A 15,494-nucleotide genomic window follows, 5' to 3' on the forward strand; every position below is an offset into this window, starting at 1 on the left:
ATAAATTTGGGTTGAATACTCTACCCTCAAAAACTGTCGCGACCCCCTATACTTGTGGGTTATCAAGACTATTTTCTGGCGCCGTTGCCGGGGAGGCATAGCTATATTCTCTGGGTCACTTGGGATTTACGCCTGCTGATCACTATAAGGAATTTGAAAGATCCGAGAACTAAAGTCTTGCCCTCAACTACGAGGACAGGTAAGGAACTGCCATCTAGCTTTGCACTTGATTCACCCTCAATTATGAGTAAGTTTGCGACACCACCTCCTTCTAGAAATCTTGATATGCCGCATGTGCTTGATGATGCTACTTCTGCTGTCCATGATGCTTGTGATGATGCTATGCTTGATATTGCTTTGCCACTAGGTGCATTCCTTGATGCACAAATTGCTAGAGTTGCTGCTAGATGTGATGATACTTCTGAAACTTCTGATACTATTGAAGTTGAACCTGCTATTTTGCCTGCTAGAATTAGCTCTCCTAGATATGAATTGCTTGATATGCCTGAGTGTTATGTTATGGAGGGAGAGATAGCTGAGGACTTTCTTACTTGTAAGGATAGCTATGATGTTGAGAAATTACTGTTCAAGTGGAAGGAAAAATCTTTGAACGCTAGGATGAAATACAAACCCCGAAGTTTGCTACTTCGCCTATCTTTGTGACCGATAAGGATTATGAATTCTCTGTTGACCCTAAGTTAATCACTCTGGTCGAATCAGATCCTTTTCACGGTTATGACTCTGAAACGGTTGTAGCCCATCTTACCAAACTGCACGATATAGCCACCCTATTCACGAGTGAGGAAAAGATCCGCCACTACTATATCCTTAAGCTGTTTCCTTTCTCGCTAAAGGATGATGCTAAAACTTGGTTCACTTCTCTTGCTCCTGGTTGTGTGCGTAGCCCCCAGGATATGGTCTACTACTTCTCTGAAAAATATTTCCCTGCCCATAAGAAGCAAGCTGCCTTGCAGGAAATATACAACTTTGCTCAAGCTGGAGAAGAGAGTCTCCCACAAGCTTGGGGGAGGCTCGTCCAGCTATTGAATGCTTTGCCTGATCACCCTCTTGAGAAGAATGAAATACTTGATATCTTCTATAATGGACTTACCGATGCTTCTAGAGACCACCTAGATAGTTGTGCTGGTTGTGTTTTTAGGGAACGAACTATAGAACAAGCTGAGATCCTATTGAATAACATCTTGTGCAAAGAGAATGCTCGGACTATTCCCGAACCACCTCCTAAGACAACTCCGAAGAAAAGAGGTATTCTATTCCTCAGTCCTGTAGATATGCAAGAAGCTAAGAAATATATGAAAGAGAAAGGCATTAAGTCCGAAGATGTCAAAAATCTACCACCTATCGAAGAGATCCATGGTCTTGATAACCCGAAAGAGGTAGTAGAAGTAAATTCTCTGCGTAGGTTCGATGAGAGTGATATTCCTTTTGATAAACCTGCTAGCTTATGCCTGGATGAATTTGATAACTTTGTTGCCAAACAAAAGAGTTTCAATGATTATGTTAGCAGACATTTGGAACATAATGCTCGTATGCTTAGTCATTTATGTGCTTGTGTGGACAGAAATGTCAATGATCTTAAGCTTGTGAGTAAACATGCCTCTATGGTTACTACTCGGGTAGAACAAGTACTTAAGGCTCAAAATGACCTGCTCAATGAATTAAATGACAACTCTGTCAGAGTCGTTACTAGAGGAGGCAAAATGACCCAAGAACCTTTGTATCCTGAAGGTCATCCTAAGAGAATTGATCAAGATTCTCAAGGAATCAATGCTGATACACCCAGTCATCCTAAGGAGAAGAACAAGGATGACAGAAACCTACATGCCAGTTCACCAAATACTATCACACCTGAAGAACCTAATGATATTTCTGCGTCTAATGCAGAAACACAGTCTAGTGATGAACATGAACCTGGTGACAATATGGACAGTGATGTTCATAATAATGCTCAACCTAGCAATGATGAGGATGTGGAGATTGAACCTTCGGTTAATCCTGATAACCCACAACCTAAGAAATACGATAAGAATGACTTCACTGCTAGGAATCATGGTAAATAAAGGGAGCCATGGGTTCAGAGACCTATGCCCTTCTCTCCTAAGCCATCCAAGAAAAAGGATGATGAGGATTTTGAGCGTTTCGTTGAGATGAAAAGACCCATCTTTTTACAGATGCGGTTAACTGATATGCTCAAGATGTCTCCGTATGCCAAGTACATGAAAGATATCGTGACCAATAAACGGAAGATACCAGATCTTGAGATCTCCACCATGCTTTCCAACTACACTTTCAAAGGTGGAACTCCTAAGAAACTTGGTGATCCCGGAGTGCCCACTATACCTTGTTCCATTAAAGGAAACTACGTAAGAACTGCCTTATGTGACCTTGGAGCTGGTGTTAGTGTTATGTCGCTGTCTCTTTATCATAGACTTGAATTGGATAAGGTGATACCCACTGAAATTTCTCTGCAAATGGCCGACAAATCAACTGCTTTCCCTATCGGCATTTGCGAGGATGTGCCTGTTGTGGTTGCTAATACCACTATCTTAACAGACTTTGATATCTTGGATATTCCCGAGGACGATGCCATGGCTGTCATCCTCGGAAGACCCTTTTCAAACACTGCAGGGGCTGTTATAGATTGCAACAAAGGCAATGTCACTTTCCATGTCAACGGTAATGAGCACACCGTGCAGTTTCCGAAGAAACGATATCTAGTACATTGCATCAATGCTATCGAAAAGACTTCATCGATTCTCATTGGGAGCTTTGAATGCCCTATTCTTCGTGTCAAGATGAAGTATGATTTGCTTGTTGGGGAGATACATATCCCCATTGAGGTGACTTAGTGGCTATTAGAAAATTCTTTGTTCTCTCTTGAGATTCGAGAAGGTTTTGTCATGAGGACTTGATCAATCCTATTGACGGATTTCTTTCAATGACCATGAAACGGATGAATCAAAGAGTCACATACCTCTGTTTTAAGCTTTCATTTTCTTTTGCTTAGAAGAAAAATGATAGAATTAGTTAGTTTTTCCTGTTTTCTGTTCTAGCGTCCCAGAGAAAAATACCTCGAAAATAAAAGTTCTCCGATGGTCGTGAAAATTGAGTATGATTTTTTCTGGAATTTTTGAAATTTACTGGGCCTGAGAGCTGGCCTGGGGGCCAGACCAGTGGGCCACAAGCCCTGCCACTGACACCCCCTCGTGGCGGAGGGCAAGCTTGTGGGGCCCACAGGCACCCCCTCCACTCATTCCAGCTCCCAGCCTCTTCTTCCACCTCCAAACAAAATTGTTTCGCAGCTCAAACCCGTGTTCTTGCTCAATTGGTTGTGATTTTCGATCTCCTTGCTCAAAGCACCATTCTCCGAACCGTTTTGGGGGAAATTACTCCTTGGTAAGTGACTCCTCCATTGGTCCAATTAGTTTTTGCTCTAGTGCTTTATCCTTCGCATATTCTTGCTACCTTGGTGACCCTGTTCTTGAGCTAGAAATTTTGATTTTAGCTGGTTCCAAGTAGTTTTAGCGCGTGATACGGTCTCTAGGCACTAGTAAGAGTAGTTGCTACAAGGTGTGGTGGGTCTTCATTCACTTTTCTCATGAACTTCAAAAATTTCCGCAAAAGGAAATTATGTTCACGAGGAAGTTTCTGTTGGAATTATGCCCTAGAGGCAATAATAAATATAGTTATTATTATAATTCCTGTATCAAGATAATCGTTTATTATCCATGCTATAATTGTATTGAATGAAGACTCATTTACATGTGTGGATACATAGACAAAACACTGTCCCTAGCAAGCCTCTAGTTGGCTAGCCAGTTGATCAAAGATAGTCAGTGTCTTCTGATTATGAACAAGGTGTTGTTGCTTGATAACTGGATCACGTCATTAGGAGAATCACGTGATGGACTAGACCCAAACTAATAGACGTAGCATGTTGATCGTGTCATTTTGTTGCTACTGTTTTCTGCGTGTCAAGTATTTGTTCCTATGACCATGAGATCATATAACTCACTAACACCGGAGGAATACTTTGTGTGTATCAAACGTCGCAACGTAACTGGGTGACTATAAAGATGCTCTAGAGGTGTCTCCGAAGGTGTTCGTTGAGTTAGTATGGATCAACACTGGGATTTGTCACTCCGTGTGACGGAGAGGTATCTCGGGGCCCACTCGGTAATACAACATCACACACAAGCCTTGCAAGCAATGTAACTTAGTGTAAGTTGCGGGATCTTGTATTACGGAATGAGTAAAGAGACTTGCGGGTAAACGAGATTGAAATAGGTATGCGGATACTGACGATCCAATCTCGGGCAAGTCACATACCGAAGGACAAAGGGAATGACATACGGGATTATATGAATCCTTGGCACTGAGGTTCAAACGATAAGATCTTCGTAGAATATGTAGGATCCAATATGGGCATCCAGGTCCCGCTATTGGATATTGACCGAGGAGTCTCTCGGGTCATGTCTACATAGTTCTCGAACCCGCAGGGTCTGCACGCTTAAGGTTCGACGTTGTTTTATGCGTATTTGAGTTATATGGTTGGTTACCGAATGTTGTTTGGAGTCCCGGATGAGATCACGGACGTCACGAGGGTTTCCGGAATGGTCCGGAAACGAAGATTGATATATAGGATGACCTCATTTGATTACCGGAAGGTTTTCGGAGTTACTGGGAATGTACCGGGAATGACGAATGGGTTCCGGGAGTTCACCGGGGGGGGGGGGGGGCAACCCACCCCGGGGAAGCCCATAGGCCTTGAGGGTGGCGCACCAGCCCTTAGTGGGCTGGTGGGACAGCCCAAAAGGGCCCTATGCGCATTGGAAAAAAAATCAAAGAGAAAAAAAAGGAGGAGGTGGGAAAGGAAAGAAGGACTCCACCCACCAAACCAAGTAGGACTCGGTTTGGGGGGGAGTCCTTCCCCCCTTTGGCTCGGACGACCCCCTTGGGGCTCCTTGAGCCCCAAGGCAAGGTCCCCCCTTTCCCACCTATATATACAGAGGTTTTAGGGCTGATTTGAGACGACTTTTCCACGGCAGCCCGACCACATACCTCCATGGTTTTTCCTCTAGATCGCGTTTCTGCGGAGCTCGGGCGGAGCCCTGCTGAGACGAGATCATCATCAACCTCCGGAGCGCCGTCAAGCTGCCGGAGAACTCTTCTACCTCTCCGTCTCTCTTGCTGGATCAAGAAGGCTGAGATCATCGTCGAGCTATACGTGTGCTGAACGCGGAGGTCCCGTCCGTTCGGCACTAGATCGTGGGACTGATCACGGGATAGTTCGCGGGGCGGATCGAGGGACGTGAGGACGTTCCACTACATCAACCACCAGCACTTAGTGGGCTGGTGGGACAGCCCAAAAGGGCCCTATGCGCATTGGAAAAAAAAATCAAAGAGAAAAGAAAAAAAAGGGAGGAGGTGGGAAAGGAAAGAAGGACTCCACCCACCAAACCAAGTAGGACTCGGTTTGGGGGGGAGTCCTTCCCCCCTTTGGCTCGGCCGACCCCCTTGGGGCTCTTTGAGCCCCAAGGCAAGGTCCCCCCTCTCCCACCTATATATACGGAGGTTTTAGGGCTGATTTGAGACGACTTTTCCACGGCAGCCCGACCACATACCTCCACGGTTTTTCCTCTAGATCGCGTTTCTGCGGAGCTCGGGCGAAGCCCTGCTGAGACGAGATCATCACCAACCTCCGGAGCGCCGTCACGCTGCCGGAGAACTCTTCTACCTCTCCGTCTCTCTTGTTGGATCAAGAAGGCCGAGATCATCGTCGAGCTGTACGTGTGCTGAACGCGGAGGTGCCGTCCGTTCGGCACTAGATCGTGGGACTGATCGCGGGATAGTTCGCGGGGCGGATCGAGGGACGTGAGGACGTTCCACTACATCATCCGCGTTCACTAACGCTTCTGCTGTACGGTCTACAAGGGTACGTAGATCACTCATCCCCTCTCGTAGATGGACATCACCATGATAGGTCTTCGTGCGCGTAGGAAAATTTTTGTTTCCCATGCGACGTCCCCCTACAGTTTCATGGTGGTTCCTCAAGTAAGAAGGGTCCCCGTCTTTCTTTTCGGGAGCCCGAACCTTTTCAACTAAGGGACGCACCAGTACAACCATGTGAGTGGCCTTCCGATGAGTTCATGATCGAAGCAGGTTTCAAGGATGAGTTTGATACACTTGTCCGCAATGCCGGGTTAGAAGAATTCCTCTCAGATAAATGTGAACAGTATGCTATGCTCACTGCCTCTTTCGTGCATAGATTTATATTTTCAGTTGGCCGTGACTCATCCATACTGTTTGATCTGTACGATAAATCCTATACCGTGGAATTGGAGGATTTCAATAGGATTTGCAAGATACCCGATGGGGGCTGTATTAATGATCCTTCTAAGTCTTCAGTCAGAGACTTTGTCTCTAGTATAACTGTTGGAGAAACCAGAGATATCACGCAAGCCACCATAGAAAGCATCCATTTCCCTGCCTTGCACTACCTTGCCCTCTTCATAGGTAGGTGCGTTAACGGCAAGGGTGCACATTGTCACCTATGCGCTTCCGACCTTAGTATCCTTAAGAGCGCAGTAACAGGTGACAGGAGCTTCAATATGGGAGCTATAATAGCAAGGAGGCTGAATAAAAATGCTAGTGAGGGGGATTTCTTTAGTGGAGTTTATGCTACACGCTTAGCAAATTTTCTTGGAGTATCCATCCGTTCAGAAGACCCTCCTCTCCATACAGCCTACCTTGATCGTGTCGCTCTAACACGCTACGAGTTCCTTGACAGAGATCATGAATCCCTCCTATACCGCTTGATATTTAACCGGCAGCGTGTTTTCCATATTACCCTTCCTACTCCTGCTTTCTTTGACTTTCAGGTAAAATGAAGATACTACATAACCATAGGAGAGACAGAGGAGTATGAGAGGGAGGCGACTGCTGCTCGACTTCGTGAGGCAGCTATTTAGGCAGTGGCTGCAGCACTCCCGTATAACACCCATTATGATTTTGGGTTTCGCAAGGACCATCCATGGGAGTAGACCAAGCTAGGCCAAAAGCCTAAGCTTGGGGGAGTACGTGTTCTCACCGACCTAACATTCATGCTTATGATTTCACTTTGTTAGCCAGTGTTTACACTTTGCCACTGTATTATCCATGCTAGTTTATTTTCGTTTTCTTGTTTTCTTGTTTTGTGTCCTTTTGAGAAAACCCAAAAATATTTTTCTTTCTTCTTTTGCTTGTTGGGAGCTTTCCTGTGTAAATAGCTTTCTTTTTCTTTGTGTCAAGGTAGAAGATATTGGTTACAATGTTTATTGGTTCTTGCATGCTTACCTGTTTAGCTTTCAAAGAGCCATATTTCTCGGGGGGATAACCCCGGGGTAGGCTCATCAAGCCTCCTCCTTCATTTCCGGCCCAATGGACATGAAGATATGGAGATTCCCAAGGCCCAAGTCTTCTGGCCGGCTAGGCATCACCTGCCGGCTGGAAGACGAGGCGGCCACCTTTCTGGCCCGCCAGGCAGCCCCTGCCGGCTGGAAGACGAGGCGGCCACCTTTCTGGCCGGCCAGGCAGCCCCTGCCGGCTGGAATGCAGGATGCCTCCCCTTCAGAGCCGGACTGGTCCCGCCAGCCGGACTGGGGAGGAGGCGGCCACCCTCAAGCCGGTTGACCAAGCAGGCTAGCCGGCTGAGGATCACCAGTCACATCAGATCGTAGGTCACGAAAGGACCTCATGATTAAAGGTAGCTACGCGTCAGCAAAGGTACTGGATCAAGACGCCCAACAGGTACGAACATCGGCGGCCACGCCGCTGACCTACCCGGGCTCTAATCCATCACCTAGCCTGATGTCGGACCGTCCCACTCCCACTCCATTACTGCACTCGGTGTGGGGAACAGTGGAGGCGGTCGTACAACCTGCCCATGAAGAATCTCGCGGGGCGACGCTTGACGTACAACGCATGCTCGGCGTCAACCTTACGCGGGTGCCCCATTGGCCAGCCGGCGGGTCCCACAGGTAAACAAGACCATCCAGCCGGCGGGCCCCTCATCGATAAGACAAGACCCTTGTGGGTCCCTGGCCAACCGGCGAAGCAGCCAGCCGGGTCCCACGCTTGTACCCTTTATCCATATTGTAGGCCGGCGGGTTCGTCTATAAAACCCCCCAGCCCCCCCCATGCAGAGGGGCCGATCACTTGCGAGTCATTCAACACTACACACTCACCAACCAACAGAGAGCGAGGTAGAGACGAGCCGGCTGCTGCCCTCTTCCTCCTCCCAACACATCTCGAGGAGCAACATTGTACTATGTTCCCATACATCAAACAGACAAGCAAGATTAGGGGTATTATCTCTACGGAGAGCCCTGAACCTGGGTACATCGTGCGTCCCATGCGTGTACCAACCTCGTTCCCAGCGCCCACCTTTGTCCCTTCGGTTCTCACCGACTTTAGCCTACCTATGGCATATGTTGTGAGTATTAACTCACATTTGGCGCCCACCGTGGGGCCGATCGCGGCATCGGCTGGCTTTACGCGCTGGGCGGGGCCCGCACCTACACCACCGGATGCATCGCATCCGGACCAGTCTGCATGCCCGTGGAGCTCGCTTTCGATGAGGCGACGCCCATGATGATCGACGTCCTCGTCCGCCATGTGGATTCGGATGAAGATTCTGATGATGAGGCGCTCCCTAACGTCATCGTCGCCGCCATGGAGAACCTCAGCGTTCCCTTCAGCGACCTTCGCCTCAACGACAGCCCGCGCTACTTCGGCGAGGACTACGACGTGGAGGCGCTCTGCGCTAGCTTCAGCAGGCTCTCTATCGCTGAGATGCCTGCCCATGACGTTTACCCCAGTAATGTCCTCATCTTCAACGACCCTCCGCTGTCAGTAGGGTTCTTCACCCCTTACCATGTTGCCGCCGTCTCCAACACCGTGGAGGTGATGGTTATCGGCGCCGGCACCAGCGCGGCTCCCGGCAAGGCCTCCGCAGGCGCCGGCGAGCCCGCTGCGGCCGCCGCTGATACCCTTCGGGACGCCATCGCCGGCCTGAAGACACCGATCGCCGCTTCCGCCGACCTTGCAGACGCTCGGGCCTCGCTAGAGGAGGCTTGTAGGAGTATCTTGGAGGAGGGCATCGTCGTCGCCTCGGCGAAACGTCGGTTGGAGGCTACGCACCACGAGTACAACTCCGCGTACGGCCTCACTCCGATTTCCGAGGCCCCTAGTCAGCTTGGATCGGTCTGCATCCGCGGTCGATTCGTCGCCGAAGTTCTAGGTGGTGATCTACCCACCTACGAGACTCCCGCGGCTAACATGCAGGTGGCGCAGGCGGCCATGAAGGAGATGGCGAGCCTGGAAGGCGAGGAGCGCGTGTTGGGGATATTGCTTATTAAGTAACCCGCCCAAGATGGGCCGGGTTACTAGTAAGGCGATTCATCCTTTGGTCTACTTGGGCTTCAGCCTGGGCGGTTCAAGGCCGCGGGACGGTTATGATTTATGGAAGGTCTCTGGGTTTTGAAGGACGGTGACTTAGAGACTACGATGGTCACGATTTGTAAGGAGGAAGGGACTCTTGTAAACCCTAAAGCCTCGACCTATATATAAAGGCGAGTCTGAAGGAGGAGAGGGGGTTAGAAAATCATCGAGTGCTAGGTTGGGCGAGTTACGCCTCCCTTGTAATCGAATCCACATCAATATACACAAAGTAGGACGTAGGCTATTACCTCCTCACGAGGGGCCGAACCTGGGTAAATCTCCGTGTTCCTCCCGTTTAACCCCTTTGAGTCGCCACCAAGGTGCGATGGCTCCAATACTAAGTCCTTTCATGAGGACATCTGCCGTGACAAAACCACGACAGTTGGCGCCCACTGTGGGGCCTACGCACGGTGGAGTTGAGTTCTCAAAGGGAGCCCTACCAGGGTTTGGGAGTTATGCGACGGCGCTCATGACTCGGAGCCGCCGCGGGATAACCTACATCGACAACCAACGATGGGGACCTGAAGCGAATTCTCTCGAATCAGGCTACAGGGTCCCCTTCGGCAGGATCAACGTCTTCATCGGCATGATCGGATCATCCGTTCCTGAGCCGGACATCTCCACCGACATCGTCGAGCCGGCCAGGTACGTCCGTCCAGTCATAACACAGAATCTGACTCGCCCGGTCTTTGTGGGGTTCACGCAGGGATCGGAGGAGCCAGATCACGTGGCGGCACAGGAGGTTACCCCGGTCAACTCTGACGATAAGTCATCCATGGGCGATTCAGATTCCATCCGATCTCTCCACGGAGACGATCTCGGAGGCTTGTCACTGGCCATGGATCCGGAAATCCTTGATCGAACCCGCCGGCAGATCGCCATCTACATGGCTGGGGCAACTCAACCCACACAAAACCCCACCAGAGGGATGGGACCGGCGGGACATCCAGAAGCGCGTCCGCAGTCCTGGTGGATTTAGCGGCGGAAATCACGAGACTAATGTCAACTCCCCTCATGCCAGAGAACCAAGAGGAGATAAACGCAGAGTTAGCAAAGATGAGAGAGGCGGTGGCAAAGGCCCATCAGGATGCTGAGATGGAGTCCGCCAGGATCGAGACTCAACAAGCCCAAATCACGACCGAAAGGATGCGATTGAACACTGACAACTGGTGGCTCGAAAGACAGCAGCGCGCGTCCGACGCCGTCCATCAGCGGAGACACCAGGGTCGCCTACCCCATGACCTCAACCCGACCCGCCTGTTCGACACTCCTCGAACCCCCGGGATGGGAGCCGCCCCAGCAGGAGGGCCGGGCCGCCCACCGAACCCGCCGGTTCATCCGACTGAAGGTCAAATTCCTCGTTTCCGGAGCCCTCCAAGCCACTTCTCCAACCCGGTGGATAACGTGCTTGCCGCAACTCGCCATTTGGAGTCTCTTCCGATTCACGGCAACACCCCAGCTGAGATTGAAGCAAGGAACGCCATCGAGATGCTGAAAACGGCGGTTGTTCAAAACGCACAGTTCTCACACAGCCTTGAGAGATTGCACTCCACCCCCCAGGCGAGCTACACCAGGAGTAGGCCGGAGGATCAGCCAGCCGTAAACAGTGGCCCGCGACACTTCCCGCAGGACAACCCGCCCGAACGGAACCCACCGGGCAGAGATCTCCCCAACATTCAAGATGCCCAGGCCCCCCTCGCAGGGACCTGGGGGCGAGTTGGGGTACCGTGCTTGTCCCTAGCCCTTCGGAACGAGAGAATGCCCAAGGATTTCAAAGGACCAAGAAAGGTGCCTAATTACACACCAGATCTCGAACCAACATCATGGACCGAGGGCTATGAGATTGCCATGGACATGCTCGACGTAAATGAGGCGGTTTGCGCCAGATATTTCACCATGATGCTCGAGGGATCGGCGCGCACTTGGCTGAAAAACTTACCTCCCAATTCTATCCAGTCCTGGGCCGAGCTGAAAGAGCGTTTCATCAAAAACTTTTGGGGAACCTGTAAACGACCGATGACGATCGTCGACTTACAACACTGCGTACAACGCCCGGATGAGTCGGCACACCATTGGTCACGGCGGGTCGCAGAAATTATCCATTCATCAGATGGTATCACGACAGCACAAGCTGTGCTTATCCTCGAGCACAACTGCCACTATGAACCGTTGGTCCAGAAATTGGGGCGACTCAAACGGAAAGTTCAGGACATGGGCGAACTGATGGACACCCTCACTAGGTATGCCGAGGCCGATGATACCAAGGATCCCGGCGAGGATGGTAAGGGTAACTCGCCCAAAAAGGGCGATTCGACAAAAAATCACACCCGTTTCCAGGGCCGCAACCGTCACAATCAGGGGACCAACGGCAAGCGTAGGCCACAGGAGGAGCCCTCAGATTTGGTTGCCAACACCAATGCCAATGACGGCAAAAAGAAGAATCGAGGCTTCAGTGGGAAAAGGCCGCGTAATTATGAAGAGCTACTCAAAGGCCCTTGCCCGCACCACGCCACGGCCGACGGCCCGGCGGGCTACTCTTGGGAGAACTGTTTCGTGATGCGAGAATTTCGGGCGGAGGCAATCAAGAGGAGCTAAAATGAAGTTCCGAACCGGCGCCAGGACCAACTCGCCGCGCCCAACCAAAGGCAGAACCCCTTCGGCGGCTTTCCCGAACAAGGGGCTCAGGGAGGCCCGCAACCAGGCGGCGGCCAGTACCCGGTGCACCACCAGCGGTGGTACAACCCGCCGGGAGTTTTCCAGCAGCCGCCCCCACAAGGGGCTCCACAGGACCAGGATGACAACGGGGGCTTCCGCAACAATCCCAAACAGCTAAGTAATGGGCAGTACCACGTTTTCACCACTAATGCTTGCAGGCGTGATAAAAAGGTAAATCACCGGGCGTACAACGTAACTGAGCCGGCGATTCCCAGATATCTCCACTGGTCCGAGCGGACCATAACATGGAGTAGAGAGGACCACCCGCCAAGAATCGATAACCCGGGCGACCTGGCATTAGTCGTGGCTCCCCAAGTGGGGGGTTACACCCTGTCAAAGGTACTAATGGATGGTGGCAGCAGCATTAATATCCTATACTTCGACACCTTCCGGAGGATGAATCTATCGGAGAAAGACTTGATGCCCTCAACCACGGTTTTCCACGGCATTGTCCCGGGCAAGTCGGCTTATCCCATAGGCCGGGTCAGGCTCTCAGTTGCGTTTGGAACTGCGCAAAATTACAGGTCGGAGTCTCTAATCTTTGAGGTGGTCAAGCTGAAAAGCCCGTACCATGCGCTGTTCGGGCGACCGGCTTACGCCCGCTTCATGGCCCGCCCATGCTACGTCTACGTCAAGCTCAAAATGTCTGGTCCTAAAGGACCCATCACGATTGATGGAGATAGAAGAATCGCAAAGGAGTGTGAGGAAGGGGACGCGGCTTATGCGGAGGTCGCCTGTGCGGCGGAAGAGCTCAAACATCATCGGGCCAATGTTGACCCGACAGACATGTCACCACTCAAGAAGCCGACTACAGATTCTGAGTCGCCCCTCAAGTTCAAACCAACGGATGATACTAAGACAATCGATTTCGTTCCTGGCGATTCATCCAAGCAGTTCACCATTGGGACGGGTCTGGACCCCAAATAGGAAAGCGCGCTCATCGAATTCATCCGTGAGAATCGGGATATCTTCGCATGGAAGCCCTCTGACATGCCGGGTGTACCGAGAGAATTCGCTGAGCACCATCTTAATATTGACCCAAAATGCAAACCTGTCCAACAGTACCTCAGCAGATTTAACGAGGAGCGACGCAAGGCGATTGGAGAAGAAGTCGCCCGTCTTTTAGCCGCCGGGTTCATCGTGGAAGTTTTTCACCCCAAATGGCTGGCTAACCCGGTGTTAGTACTCAAGAAGAATGGCACTTTCCGCATGTGTATTGACTATACGGATCTCAACAGAGCTTGTCCCAAAGATCCTTTCGCTCTTCCCCGCATCGACCAAATCATTGACTCGGTGGCGGGATGCGAACGATTGTGCTTTTTGGACGCCTATTCAGGTTATCATCAGATCAAAATGGCTGTGGAAGATCAGGAGAAGACGGCCTTCATAACCCCCTTCGGGGCCTTTTGCTATGTGTCCATGCCGTTCGGACTCAAGAGCGCAGGGGCGACTTATCAACGTTGCATCCAGAATTGTCTTCATAACCAAATTGGCTGCAACGTCCATGCTTATGTTGACGACATTGTGATCAAGACCCGCCGGGGGGAGACACTTTTGGAAGACCTTAAGGAAACCTTTGATAATTTATGAGTATATCAGATGAAGCTAAATCCTACCAAGTGCGTTTTTGGTGTACCTGCAGGAAAACTACTGGGTTTCTTGGTATCAGAGCGCGGCATCGAGGCTAACCCGGACAAAATTGAGGCGGTTAACTCTCTCGGCAAGCCGACGAATGTTAATCAAGTTCAGCGACTGGCGGGCCGCATTGCGGCTCTAAGTCGTTTCGTGAGCCGCCTTGGGGAAAAGGCGATTCCTCTTTACCAATTGTTGAGGAAATCCGACCGATTCGTATGGACAGATGAGGCACACGAGGCGCTTCAGGCCTTGAAACATCAATTGGTTAACCCGCCGGTCCTGGCAGCCCCAACTGAAAAGGAACCTTTGCTCCTGTATATCGCGGCAAATTCCAAGGCGGTCAGCGTGGCTGTGGTCGTCGAAAGAAAGGAGGAAGGAAAGGAATACCCGGTGCAACGTCCGGTATACTTTATCAGTGAGGTGTTAACTCTTTCCAAACAGCGATACCCGCATTGGCAAAAACTGGTCTATGGGGTGTTCATGGCGAGTCGAAAGCTTAAACATTATTTCCAGGAGCACCCGATCACTGTGGTCAGTTCCGCCCCCCCTCGGTGACGTCATCCAAAATCGGGAGGCAACAGGGCGAATCGCCAAATGGGCAATAGAACTTGGATCTCATCACATACAATATACCCCCCGCAAAGCCATCAAATCCCAGGCACTAGTTGATTTCGTTAACGATTGGATGGAACTTCAGGCTCCGGAAGATCGGCCTGACCTTACCTATTGGACTATTTACTTTGATGGATCCAGGCAGTTGGAAGGCTCGGGGGCGGGTGTGGTGCTGATATCCCCTCAAGGAGATAAGTTCTGTTATGTCCTCCGACTCATGTTTCCCTGCACGAATAATGCGGCGGAATATGAAGCTCTGCTTCACGGTTTGCGACTGGCAAAAGAGATGAACTTAACCCGAGTCAGATGTTTTGGGGATTCAGATTTGGTGGCTCAACAGGTTTCGGGTACCTGGGACTCTCGGAATCCTATGATGGCGGCTTACAGACGAGCTGTATCTGATGTGGCGGGCTATTTTCATGGATATCAGGTGGATCATGTTGATCGGCGACTCAACGAAGCAGCTGATGCCCTCTCGCAACTCGGTTCACAGAGAAAACCGGTCCCCCCTAATGTTTTTTGGATATCTTGCATAAACCGTCTGTGACTGTACCCACGGAGGAGGAGTTGGCGATACCAGATCCCGAATCTCAGTTTGTGGCGGCTCTCCATGTCACTCCGGACTGGGTTCTTCCTTATCTGGCTTATCTCACTCGCGGCGAGTTACCCACCGACGAAGTTTTGGCTCGCGAGATCGTTCGACGTAGCAAATCCATGGTCATCATTAATGGCGAGTTATATAAACGGAGTGCTTCTGGGGTCTTTCAGCGGTGTGTTTCCTCCGAGGAAGGATGCGTAATCCTAAATGACATTCATTCTGGAGACTGCGGGCATCACGCCGGGTTACGTTCTTTGGTATCAAAGGCTTTTCGACATGGTTTCTTTTGGCTGACGGCTCATGCAGATGCAGAAGACATAGTACGGCGTTGCGAGGGGTGCCAACGATATGGGAGACAGGCTCATGTGCCGGCTCAAGAATTGAGGATGATTCCCATTACTTGGCCCTTCGCGGTCTGGGGGCTGGACATGGT

Source organism: Hordeum vulgare, chromosome 6H (assembly GCF_904849725.1).
Source record: "Hordeum vulgare subsp. vulgare chromosome 6H, MorexV3_pseudomolecules_assembly, whole genome shotgun sequence".
Lineage (NCBI taxonomy): Eukaryota > Viridiplantae > Streptophyta > Magnoliopsida > Poales > Poaceae > Hordeum > Hordeum vulgare.